We start from the raw sequence: 12,500 nt of genomic DNA on the forward strand, positions 1-12,500 counted from the left end.
TCTCCTCTCCTCTCTTCTCTCCTCCTCTCCTCTCTTCTCTCCTCTCCTCTCTTCTCTCCTCCTCTCCTCTCTTCTCTCCTCTCCTCTATTCTCTTCTCTCCTCCTCTCCTCTCTTCTCTTCTCTCCTCCTCTCTTCTCTCCTCTCTTCTCTTCTCTCCTCCTCTCCTCTCTTCTCTCCTCTCCTCTCTTCTCTCCTCCTCTCCTCTCCTCTCTTCTCTCCTCCTCTCCTCTCCTCTATTCTCTTCTCTCCTCCTCTCTTCTCTTCTCTCCTTCTCTCCTCTCCTCTCTTCTCTCCTCCTCTCCTCTCCTCTCTTCTCCTCTCCTCTCTTCTCTCCTCCTCTCCTCTCCTCTCTTCTCTCCTCCTCTCCTCTCTTCTCTCCTCCTCTCCTCTCCTCTATTCTCTTCTCTCCTCCTCTCTTCTCTTCTCTCCTTCTCTCCTCTCCTCTCTTCTCTCCTCCTCTCCTCTCCTCTCTTCTCCTCTCCTCTCTTCTCTCCTTCTCTCCTTTCCTCTCCTCCTGTTCTCTTCCTCTTCTCTCATCCATGTTTCACGTTGCAGTTATATTTGAATGAACACAAAGTCATAGACGTGGAGACATAGACACAAGTCCAGTCCTTTCATTCTGATGTGCACATGAAGTCCAGTCCTTTCATTCTGATGAGCACATGAAGTCCAGTCCTTTCATTCTGATGTGCACATGAAGTCCAGTCCTTTCATTCTGATGAGCACATGAAGTCCAGTCCTTTCATTCTGATGTGCACATGAAGTCCAGTCCTTTCATTCTGATGTGCACATGAAGTCCAGTCCTTTCATTCTGAGAAGTCCAGTCCTTTAATTCTTATGAGCACATGAAGTCCAGTCCTTTCATTCTGATGTGCACATGAAGTCCAGTCCTTTAATTCTGATGAGCACATGAAGTCCAGTCCTTTCATTCTGAGAAGTCCAGTCCTTTAATTCTTATGAGCACATGAAGTCCAGTCCTTTCATTCTGAGAAGTCCAGTCCTTAAATTCTGATGAGCATGGTGAGCTCTTAAGTGTGTGTGTATGTACTGTATGTGTGAATATGTAGTCCAATTACTGATACCCATATCACTCTACACCCTCTCTCTCTCCCTTTCTCCCTCTATCTCTCTCTCTCCCCCCCCCTCTCTCTCTCTCCTCTCTCTCTCTCTCTCTCTCCCTCCTCCTCTCTATCTTTCTCTTTCTCTCTCCCTCCTCCTCTCTCTCTCTGTCTGCAGTCCATGACTGGTGGGTCTGGTGTGATCTGCTGTAATGAAGCAGCTGATTGCTGATTGGAGCACTAAGAGCTAGGTGAGTTAGCACACGCACACACACACACACACACACACACACACACCCCACACATGCTCACCCCCCGCCCCAACAGACACACACACACACCCCACACATGCTCACCCCCGCCCCAACAGACACACACACACATGGTACATCAATGTGGATTTATTTTTCTGTTGGTGGAAAGTGTGTGTGTGTGTGTGTGTGTGTGTGTGTGTGTGTGTGTTAGGGTTTTCGTTGTCCGCTAATTGCCGGACATTGGCCGAAAAAAAAATTAAATGTCCAAATAATCCTGTCCCCCTAACACAAGCTGAATTTGAGAATAAGGCTGAAATGTAGGCCTATACTAAAGCAAGAATACATCCTTTGGCTATGTTTTAAAGGAACAGGCTCTACCGTTTGAAAATTATTATACAACATGCATATGCTGCATTTCAAATAAAGCGCATGCTTAAAATGTCCATGTTAAACAACAAACAAATGAGTGAGGCGGTTCAAACATGGCCAGGCCCAGCCAGACTAGCCTTAAAAGCTCTCTTCAGAGGTCAGGTGCGATGGATGATGCTAAATCGGTAATGCCTGAAGCCTCAGATGTCTGGTCAGCTCCACTACCACCAGAGAAAAAGCCGAAGTGTCGAGGTGGAGGTGCGGTGCATAGCATTAGGGGGTAGTGGTGTGAGCGCTCATTCTTGTGTGTGCGCATCTGTGCAAGTTAAACAGTGGAACCACTGGAGATAACGTGGGTAGCAGCAACAAACAACGTAGCCTTTTAAAACAACGAACACAGCGGATTCTTGTTGTCCAGCGGATTCTTGTTGTCTTGTTAACCAGTAGGCCACGGCTGCCTCCAACTTGACTAATTAAGAAGCGATAATACGATATTTGACTGGCATATCATCAAAAACGAAACCTCTGCCAGTCAAAGTGACCATTTTTTCTGGTGTGTGTGTGTGTGTGTATGAGGTCCTGAGTGGTAATGTATTCAAGCACTTCAGGGTGTTTGGGATGTGTGTGTGTCTGTCTTATTTAATCAGTGATGTGTGTGTGTGTGCCTTTCCTCTGCGCTGGGGAGGGTGACAGGGTGTGTCATATTTTATTAGTGTTGCGTGTGTGTGCATTTGTGCTCTGGGTTTTAGGGCAATGTGTGTGTGTGTGAGATGTGTGTGGGTGCAGATGTGTCTTCGTGGGGGGTACATGTGGGGAGATGTGTGTGTGTGTGTGTTGCAGTGGGGGGTTGGTGACTCTGACGGTGTAATTGGCTCATTTCTATTCCTCTTCAGTGGCCACTGTCTGTCTTGCCTCATAGACATGTATGTTTTTGTGTGTGTGTTTGTGTGTGTGAGACTTGAGAGATGGAAAGAGAGAGAGATGGAGAGAGAGAGATGGAGAGATAGAGAGAAGAAGAGCGGATACTTGACTGAGAATGGTTGAGATGGAGGGAAAGAAAAGAGTTGAGGAAAGAGAAGAATGAAGAGAGAGAGGGATGAAGAGAGAAAGAAAGAGAGAAAGAAAGAGAGAAATGATCTCCCCTCCCCCAATACTCTGATAACTGATGGGCTGGAAAGGTCAGCCTAAACAACCAGTGACTCCCTCACACACACACACACACACACACACACACACACCCTTGACCTTCCTCCTCCCCCATGGCCTTAACTGTCTTCAGCTCTATTTTTCAAACATAGTTTCTCTCTCTCTCTCTCCCTCTCTCGCCCTCTCTCTCTCTTTCTCTATCTCTCTCTCACACACAGACAGACACACACACACACAGACACACACACACACACGCACACATCTTCTGTAAACGAGCAGTATTGTTTTTTGCCCTCTGATGGTGCTTTCTATTTGTCTTGTAAATCATCGTACACCCACCCGTACAACATGTACCTATGAGTGGCTTTAGGAACGCGTTTCTCTCGAGCCACGAGGGGCATTAGCAGGAGGCTAGTCATTGTTATTGTTTTGTGCTACATGTAGCCTCTAGCTAAACGGCTGGAAAACAAATTGTTACATTATATTGCAGGCACAGCAAGACCGTGCAATGCATGAATTGGTGACCGGATTGAAGCAGCAATGTAATCTAGTGTGTAAGAGCATTACATCAACTTTAACATGACCAACACAGTACATATGCAAAAAAAATACATGTCATCTCATCTCAACTATGGGCGCAGCCATGTTTGTTGTAAGGTCGTACCCTCAAGTACTCCGAGGTAAAGTGGGCGTGCCTGCCCAAAATGCCGCAAGAAAGCTGGGTAATTAACACTTTCCAACTCGGGCGGCGGATTTACGAGACATTTACGAGACATCTCGAAAGCACGGTGAGCTCTCCTGTTCCCAAATCAAATATTCCGACACAGTGTGAACTCCCTGGGTGTGGGTGTGTAGGGGGATTGTTATGCACACACACACACACACACACACGCCCCCTCTACACCGCTAATTGCGAGGATGGACGGTGATGAGCGCTGTTTACATCATGAAGTGACATCTTAGTAAATTCCCTGCAATATGGCAAAGCACAGCGTTCGCTTTCAGCGCATAGCAACACTCTATTAGTGATTTCTCTCTACATCCGGCCCAGAGTTCCCTAAGAGACAAAACAAATGCAGCATAGGCAAGAGCCTAGCTGCTAGGCCACTTTGCTATTAGTAGGTTAGGGCCTAGTCGCTAGGCTACATTGTTATTAGTAGGCAAGAGCCTAGCCGCTAGGCTACATTCCTATTAGTGGGCCTAGCCGCTAGGCTACATTGCTATTAGTGGGCTAGGGCCTAGCCGCTAGGCTACATTCTTATTAGTAGGCAAGACCCTAGCCGCTAGGCTACATTACTAATAATGGGCCTAGTCGCTAGGCTACATTCCTATTAGTAGGCTAGAGCCTAGCCGCTAGGCTACATTCCTATTAGTGGGCTAGGGCCTAGCCGCTAAGCTACATTCCTATTAGTAGGCTAGGGCCTACACGCTAGGCTACATTCCTATTAGTGGGCTAGGGCCTAGCCGCTAGGCTACATTCCTATTACAGTAGTAGGCAAGAGCCTAGCCGCTAGGCTAAATTCCTATTAGTAGGCTAGGGCCTAGACGCTAGGTTAGATCAGATTAGATTCAACTTTATTGTCATTGTGCAGAGTACAAGTACAGAGACAACAAAATGCAGTTAGCGTCTAACCAGAAATGCAAAAAAACGTGTGTGTGTGTGTATGCTGATAGTACATAGATAGCTGCTGTGTGTTTGTGTGTGTGTGTGTGTGTGTGTGTGTGTGTGTGTGACTGTGTGTGTGGGCTGATAATATATAGATAGCTGCTGACCACCTCCCAGTCTCCTCAGCCTTGACCTGACCCTGGTGTGACATCCATCCCTGAGTGAGTCAGTTGTTAGCAGTGGCTCAGTGCAGGAGAAAGACTACATTTCCCATGAGGCCGTAGTGACGGCCTGGTCTCAGAGGCTACATTGTCATTAGTAGGCAAGAGCCTAGCCGCTAGGCTACATTCCTATTAGTGGGCCTAGCCGCTAGGCTACATTGCTATTAGTGGGCTAGGGCCTAGCCGCTAGGCTACATTCTTATTAGTAGGCAAGAGCCTAGCCGATAGGCTACATTACTATTAGTGGGCCTAGCCGCTAGGCTACATTGCATTGCTATTAGTGGGCTAGGGCCTAGCCGCTAGGCTACATTCTTATTAGTGGGCCTAGCCGCTAGGCTACATTCCTATTACGGGGCCTAGCCGCTAGGCTACATTCCTATTAGTAGGCTAGAGCCTAGCCGCTAGGCTACATTCTTATTACGGGGCCTAGCCGCTAGACTACATTCCTATTAGTGGGCTAGGGCCTAGCCGCTAGGCTACATTCCTATTAGTGGGCTAGGGCCTAGCTGCTAAGCTACATTCCTATTAGTAGGCTAGGGCCTAGACGCTAGGCCACATTCCTATTAGTAGGCTAGGGCCTAGCCGCTAAGCTACATTCCTATTAGTGGGCTAGGGCCTACACGCTACGCTACATTCCTATTAGTGGGCTAGGGCCTAGCCGCTAGGCTACATTCCTATCACAGTAGTAGGCAAGAGCCTAGCCACTAGGCTACATTCCTATTAGTAGGCTAGGGCCTAGACGCTAGGTTAGATCAGATTAGATTCAACTTTATAGTCATTGTGCAGAGTACAAGTACAGAGACAACAAAATGCAATCTAACCAGAAATGCAAAAAAACGTGTGTGTGTGTGTATGCTGATAGTACATAGATAGCTGCTGTGTGTTTGTGTGTGTGTGTGACTGTGTGTGTGGGCTGATAATATATAGATAGCTGCTGACCACCTCCCAGTCTCCTCAGCCTTGACCTGACCCTGGTGTGACATCCATCCCTGAGTGAGTCAGTTGTTAGCAGTGGCTCAGTGCAGGAGAAAGACTACATTTCCCATGAGGCCGTAGTGACGGCCTGGTCTCAGAGGTGATGATGGGGGGCCAGTAGGAAGCCTGTAGTCTCCAGCAGCATTCCATTCAGCCATCTGCTCACTTTCACTCTCATTAATAATCCATCACGCAGTGTCTGCCTGTGCCTGTGTATGTGTGGTGTGTGTGTGTGTGTATGTGTGTGCCTGTGCCTGTGCCTGTGTGTGTGTGTGCGTGTGTGTGCCTGTGCCTGTGTGTGTGTGTATTTGTGTGTGTGCCTATGTGTGTGTGTGTGCGCGCGCGTGTGTGTCTGTGTGCATGTGTGTGTGTGTGTGTGTGTGCGTGGGCGTGTGTGTATGTCTGTGTGTGCGTGTGTGCGTGTGTGTGTGTGTGTAGTGAGCCGGCATGGCTTTTGCTGGAGAAGTTCTGAAGGGGAACTGCAGAATGAAACAAGCTGTTTTTCTGCCTTCCCTCCTTGGTGCTTTTCATAATTTTAACTGAAGAGAAAAGGTGTGAAAAACATCGACGTTTCCTGTCAAAATGACTCAGAGAAACATATCTGTGTATTTTGTATGCAGTGTATAGATAGATAGATAGATAGATAGATAGATAGGTAAATAGATAGATACAGTAGATAGATAGATAGATAGATAGATAGATAGATGGATAGATAAATAGATTAATCGATCACTTTATTGAAAATTACTTGAAATAGTCTTGCAGTGCATTGATAGTAATCTTGCAGTTCATTGATATAAGACCTGAAGTAGTCTTGCAGTGCATTGATATGAGTCAATAGTGTTTGCATCTCTTTGGCCTACATGGCTGAAGGAACTGCTGTCACTGGGGTGAGAGGCATCTCTGCAGACGTAGAGGGAGAGTTGACGCACACACACGCACGCACACACGCACACATACACACGTAGATGCAGACGTAGAGGGAGAGTTGACGCATGGGTGGACCCAGGAGAGACAAGAGGGAAGAAACGCCCAGCCCTAATGAATACATACATACAATCATACATGCATACATACATACACACATACATACATACATACGTACACATACATTCATACATACACACATATACATACATAAATACAGTACACACATACATACATACACATATACATACATACATACAGTACACACACATACATACATACATACATACATACACACATATACGTACATACAGTACACACACTCATACATACATACATACACACATATACATACATACACACACACATACATACATACATACATATAATCATACATGCATACATACATACGTACACATACATTCATACATACATACATAAATACAGTACACACATACATACATACACACATACACGCATATACATACATACATACAGTACACACACACATACATACATACATACAGTACACACACATACATACATACACACACACATACATACATACATAAACACACACACATACATACACACATACATACATACATACATACATACATAAACACACACATACATATATATATATATATACATACACACATAAATACATACAGTACACACATACATACACACATACATATATACAGTAGATGATTTGTGGTGAGTTTCTCAAGCCGACTGTGTGTATGGGAGTTTCACACAGTGGCTAATTTAGTCAGAACCACAAGACTTCCTGAAGAGCTCACCACATCTGATTTCAATATCCTTCAACACCCTTATTTAGAGTATACTGTGTGTGTGTGTGTGTGTGTGTGTATGTGTGTGTGTGTTTGTCTGTGCGTGTGTGCATGTGTGCGTGCGTGTGTGTTTTATCAGAAAACCCATGTGGTCTCTTATTAAAAAAAGAGGAAGAAGGCAAGATCCTTTTGCATTGTCATTATATTTCAAAACAGAGAAGTCACACACACACACATGCTACCACATATGGTGTTTCATCTGAACTTGAATGGCTGCAGTACATTGCATTCATATAGTATTCCCATAAAAATGTATTAATTGAACAAAATGGCAACAGATTTAGAGAGACAGGAAAAGAGAAAAAGACAGAGAGAGAGAGAGAGAGAGAGAGAGGGAAAGACAGAGAGAGAGAGAGAGGGAGAGGGAAAGAGAGAGGGAGAGAGAGAGAGAGGGAAAGACAGAGGGAGAGAGGGAACGAGAGAGAGAGGGAAAGACAGAGAGAGAGAGAGAGACAGAGAGAGAGGGAGAGAGGGAACGAGAGAGAGAGGGAAAGACAGAGAGAGAGAGAGAGAGAGAGAGGGAGAGACAGAGAGAGGGAGAGAGAGAGAGAGAGAGAGAGGGAGAGAGAGAGAGGGAGAGACAGAGAGAGGGAGAGAGAGAGGGAGGGAAAGAGAGAGGGAGAGACAGATTGCCACACAAAAACATCCAGATGCAAAGGTAATCATCTCATCTATACTTCCACAACGGGATATTCCTGTAAGTGTTACTGAAAGAATCAACGGCAAAGTTGTGTCCTTCTGTGCTGATATACCCAACGTAAAGGTTGCACACCATACAGACATTACCATTAGACATTTATATGACAATGTCCACATACATAAGGAGGGCATGAAAATATTTGCTAAAAAACTCAAAGACACAGCATTAAATAGAGTGAGAATACCATGCTCTGAAAGCAGCAGGCCAAACATCATCAAAGACAGCCAAAAACCAGTTGAGACGCATAGGCCTACCTATGCAGCAGCCGTCTCTAACAAAGGTACTTGTAGAGATCTCACTCAGATAACAACAATGCTTCAACTTTTTTTCACTTTAAAGCATTAGTGAAAAAAAAAAAAAAAAAACTTTGTATGAATATTCATTTTGTAAATGTGAAAAGACATAGGACTTTGTGTATGTGTAAGTGTGTGTGTGTTTGTGTGCACAATTACTTTTATTCTTTTTCATTTTCTTTTTTTTAATAACCTGCAGTTTTGTTTTGTTTTTCCTTTCTTTCTTTTTTTTATTATATATGTGGAGGGGGTATGAGAGTATTATATATGTGGAGGGGGTATGAGAGTATTATATATGTGGAGGGGGTATGAGAGTATTATATATGTGGAGGGGGTATGAGAGTATTATATATGTGGAGGGGGTATGAGAGTATTATATATGTGGAGGGGGGTATGAGAGTATTATATATGTGGAGGGGGGTATGAGAGTATTATATATGTGGGATTAAGTGTGTAGACTACGCTCAGACATACAGTATTCTTATGTTTGCCTATAGACATAATCATTACCTATCTGCACAGAAATATCAATATGCATGGTTGGAGTGTGTGGGGGGAGGGATGGGGAGGGGGGTATGAGTGTCTGAGTGTGTAAATATGTGTATAGAAACTTAAAAATGTCTACTTGTCAGTCTATCTAATTGTATACTATATTTCTGTCTTATGCATAACATTCATAATCAACATTGCATACCTGTTTGTTTGTGTGTGTGTGTGTGTGTATGTATCTGTGTGTCTGTGTTTCTGTGCATGTGTGTGCAAGTGGGTGTGTATGTATGTTAGAATATGTCTGCGTCTGTCTTGTGTGAACTTAAACATGTATGTATTTGTCTGTGTCTCTGTGTTGAGTGTTCACAAGTCTGTTTGTCTTCGTAGATATAATTTACCTACCTATAGGATATTTATCTCTCTGTAGGTTTAGTCATTTATCTGGTAAAAATAATACTTTACCAGTGTCTCAATTGGATCATTATTGCACTTGAGTATACAAACATTCTTATTTCTGGCAAACTACACCATTATAATGACATTTCTTAAAATCATTTGTTATAATGTTCAAGGAATGCACTCTTCTTCTTTCGGAGAGAAAATCAGAGATAGCGATTTTGTAAATGCTGTAAATAATATATTCATAGCACTGGAAACGTGGAGTAAAAATGGACAGGGAAATTATTCATTACCTTCCTACAGAGATATAAATGTCCCTTCTATTAAACATCCCAATATAAAATGCGGCAGGAACTCAGGGGGAATTGTTGTTTGGTTTAAAGAAGCCATTAATAAATACATATATGTAGTAAGAAAAGGATCATCACACATATGGTTGAAACTATCAAAAGAACTCACAAACTCAACACAGGACACTTATTTATGTGCCATATACATTCCTCCTCTTGAATCTCCATATTACAGTGAAAACATATTTGAAACGTTAAAATCTGACATCATTGAACTCCAGTCATTTGGGAAGATTCTAATTATGGGCGACCTTAATGCAAGAGTAGGAACCGATTTAGATTACATTGACATATCTGGATATAAACATGTTTCTTCACTAGAACAAAACATCAATATAAGTAGTCACAGGAACAATTTTGATAACATCATCAATAGACATGGCAAGGAGGTGTTACAACTTTGCAAATCTCTTGTTCTGTTTATTGTTAATGGCAGAACAAGGGGGGACTCTCTGGGTAAATTCACTTATTGCTCACCCCTGGGCAGCAGTGTGGTGGATTATGCTATAACAGATTTAGATCACAACCAAATAAATTATTTCACAGTAATGCCACAGTTGCCTCTGTCAGATCACTGCCACATTATAATTAGCTTAAAGAAAAATTCCAGTATAGAACATCAAAAACCTATGAGTACACTACACCCACTTCCAGTTCAATACAAATGGAGCGATGACAGACTAGAGCAATACACATCCCAGTCAAATTGCATCGAGGTCGAAAACATGATCTACTCCTTCCTGTTCACCAAATTTAAAAAGTCTGAAGATAACATCAATGTAGCCACCAAAACATTAACAACAATATTTTCCACAATAGCCAAAAAAATCTTTAAAAAGACAAGGAATAGTTAATAGCAAGAAAAACAAAAAAAAGAAATGGTTTGACAAAGACTGTCTATTACTAAGAAAAGAATTACGATCTTATTCAAACCAAAAACACAGAGAACCAGCAAATCAGGAACTTCAAATAAAATATCATAACACCCTACAAAAATACAAATCACTTCTAAAATGCAAAAAAGCCAATCACATACATAACCAGTTAGTAGAAATTGATGATGCGTTAGATCAAAACACTTTTTGGGACCTGTGGAAAAACCTTAACAACCCCAAAAAAGAAAATTGTATCCCAATAGCAAATGGAAAAACATGGGTTGACCATTTTGAAAATGTATACAAAAGAGATGAACTAAACCTGGCACAACAAAAACTAACAAACCATTTAAAAACACTTGAAAAAACACAAAAAGATAAATTAAATGAATTAGACTCAGCTATAACATTATCTGAATTGAACACTAAAATAAAAAAACTGAAAAATAGAAAATCCTGAAACTATTTAATTTAATATTATCCTCAGGCCACTTTCCTGACCAATGGAAAATTAGTCAGATCACCCCCATATACAAAAAATGGTGACAAATTTAACCCAAACAATTATAGAGGCATATCACAAGGCAGCAATTTAGGTAAATTATTCTGTAGTATAATCAATAACCGAATTTCAAACTTAATAAAAAAAAACAATATATTAAGCCCCTCTCAAATTGGTTTCATACAAAAAAATAGAACAACAGATCATATTTATACTTTACAGACACTGATACAAGAAAACGTTACAAAGGTCAAAAACGGAAAAATATATGGATGCTTTGTGGATTTCAGCAAAGCCTTCGACTCCGTTTGGCATGAAGGTCTCTTGCTAAAACTACTTGATTGTGAAATTGGTGGTAAAACATATAACATCATTAAAGACATGTATGAAAACATCAAATGTTGTGTAAAAATAAATAACAAACAAACTGATTACTTTCCTCAAACAAAAGGAGTGAGGCAGGGCTGTTGCCTGAGTCCTACATTATTTAACATTTATATCAATGAATTAGCTAATAAAATTCAAAATTCATCCTCGCCTGGTCTCAATCTTTTGGGAAAAGAAATCAAATGCCTGCTTTACGCAGATGATCTTCTCCTGCTATCGTCAACGGCACAGGGACTACAAGAGAGCCTTTCTCTTTTGAACGAATATAGCATAACTTGGGCCCTTCCAATCAATATGGAAAAAACAAAAATAATGACTTTCCAAAAAAAACATTCGAACATAAATAAATATAATTTTACCATTGGCGGAAAACAACTAGAACAAGTAAGAAAATACAACTACTTAGGACTGACCATTTCTTCATCAGGGCAATTTGATAACGCAATCAAAGACCTATCCGAAAAAGCACGCAAAACATACTACATGTTAAGAAAATCTCTATTTCAATATAATCCTTCCATCAAATTATGGAAAAAGATCTTTGATTCCTTAGTAAAGCCAATATTACTATACGGGAGCGAAATTTGGGGTATAAAATATAAAGACAATTTCGAAACATGGGACAAAAGCCAAACCGAATTATTACATTTGGAATTCTGTAAAAATATTCTAGGTTTAAACAGATGTGCACCTAATCTAGGCTGCAGAGCTGAGCTTGGAAGATTTCCCCTCCTTGTAGACATACAAAAAAGAGCAACCAAATTCTGGCATCATCTTCAGACTAGCAATTCAGAGCAATATCACCACACTGCTGCCCAGCTGAGGAGTGAACACCCAGAGAGTGACCCCTTAAACTTCATAATACAAAAACACAACTTGAAAAACTGCAGCTCAAGTATTGTTTCAGTAGCAAAAGAAGTAGAGAACGCCGCAAAACAAAACTACATTAACACATGGAAATGCAAAATCGAACAAGTAAATAAGCTACACTGCTACAGAACTATTCAAATTGATTACAAATTGGCACCATATTTAAATGAAATTAAAAACCATCGTCATAGAAAACTCCTGTCAAAGTATCGACTGAGTGA

At 41.7% G+C, this 12,500-nt stretch overlaps 1 protein-coding gene across 3 annotated transcripts in view; it reads left to right on the forward strand.

Annotated features, from left to right (window-relative positions):
• pag1 (phosphoprotein membrane anchor with glycosphingolipid microdomains 1) overlaps positions 1 to 12,500 on the forward strand; it is a 94,569-nt gene that overhangs the window by 39,581 nt on the left and 42,488 nt on the right. Inside the window, exons 1-2 of one of the 3 annotated variants that reach the window (XM_042075649.1) lie at positions 745 to 1,021; positions 1,238 to 1,310. The exons of 1 other annotated variant lie outside the window; for it this stretch is intronic. The gene's annotated coding sequence lies outside the window, so the exon portion shown is untranslated. Of the gene's footprint in view, positions 1 to 744; positions 1,022 to 1,237; positions 1,311 to 12,500 lie in introns of those variants that run through there. One more of the 3 variants, XM_042075648.1, reaches the window with a different exon arrangement.

This window comes from Alosa sapidissima, chromosome 21 (assembly GCF_018492685.1).
Source record: "Alosa sapidissima isolate fAloSap1 chromosome 21, fAloSap1.pri, whole genome shotgun sequence".
NCBI classification, from domain to species: Eukaryota; Metazoa; Chordata; class Actinopteri; order Clupeiformes; family Clupeidae; genus Alosa; species Alosa sapidissima.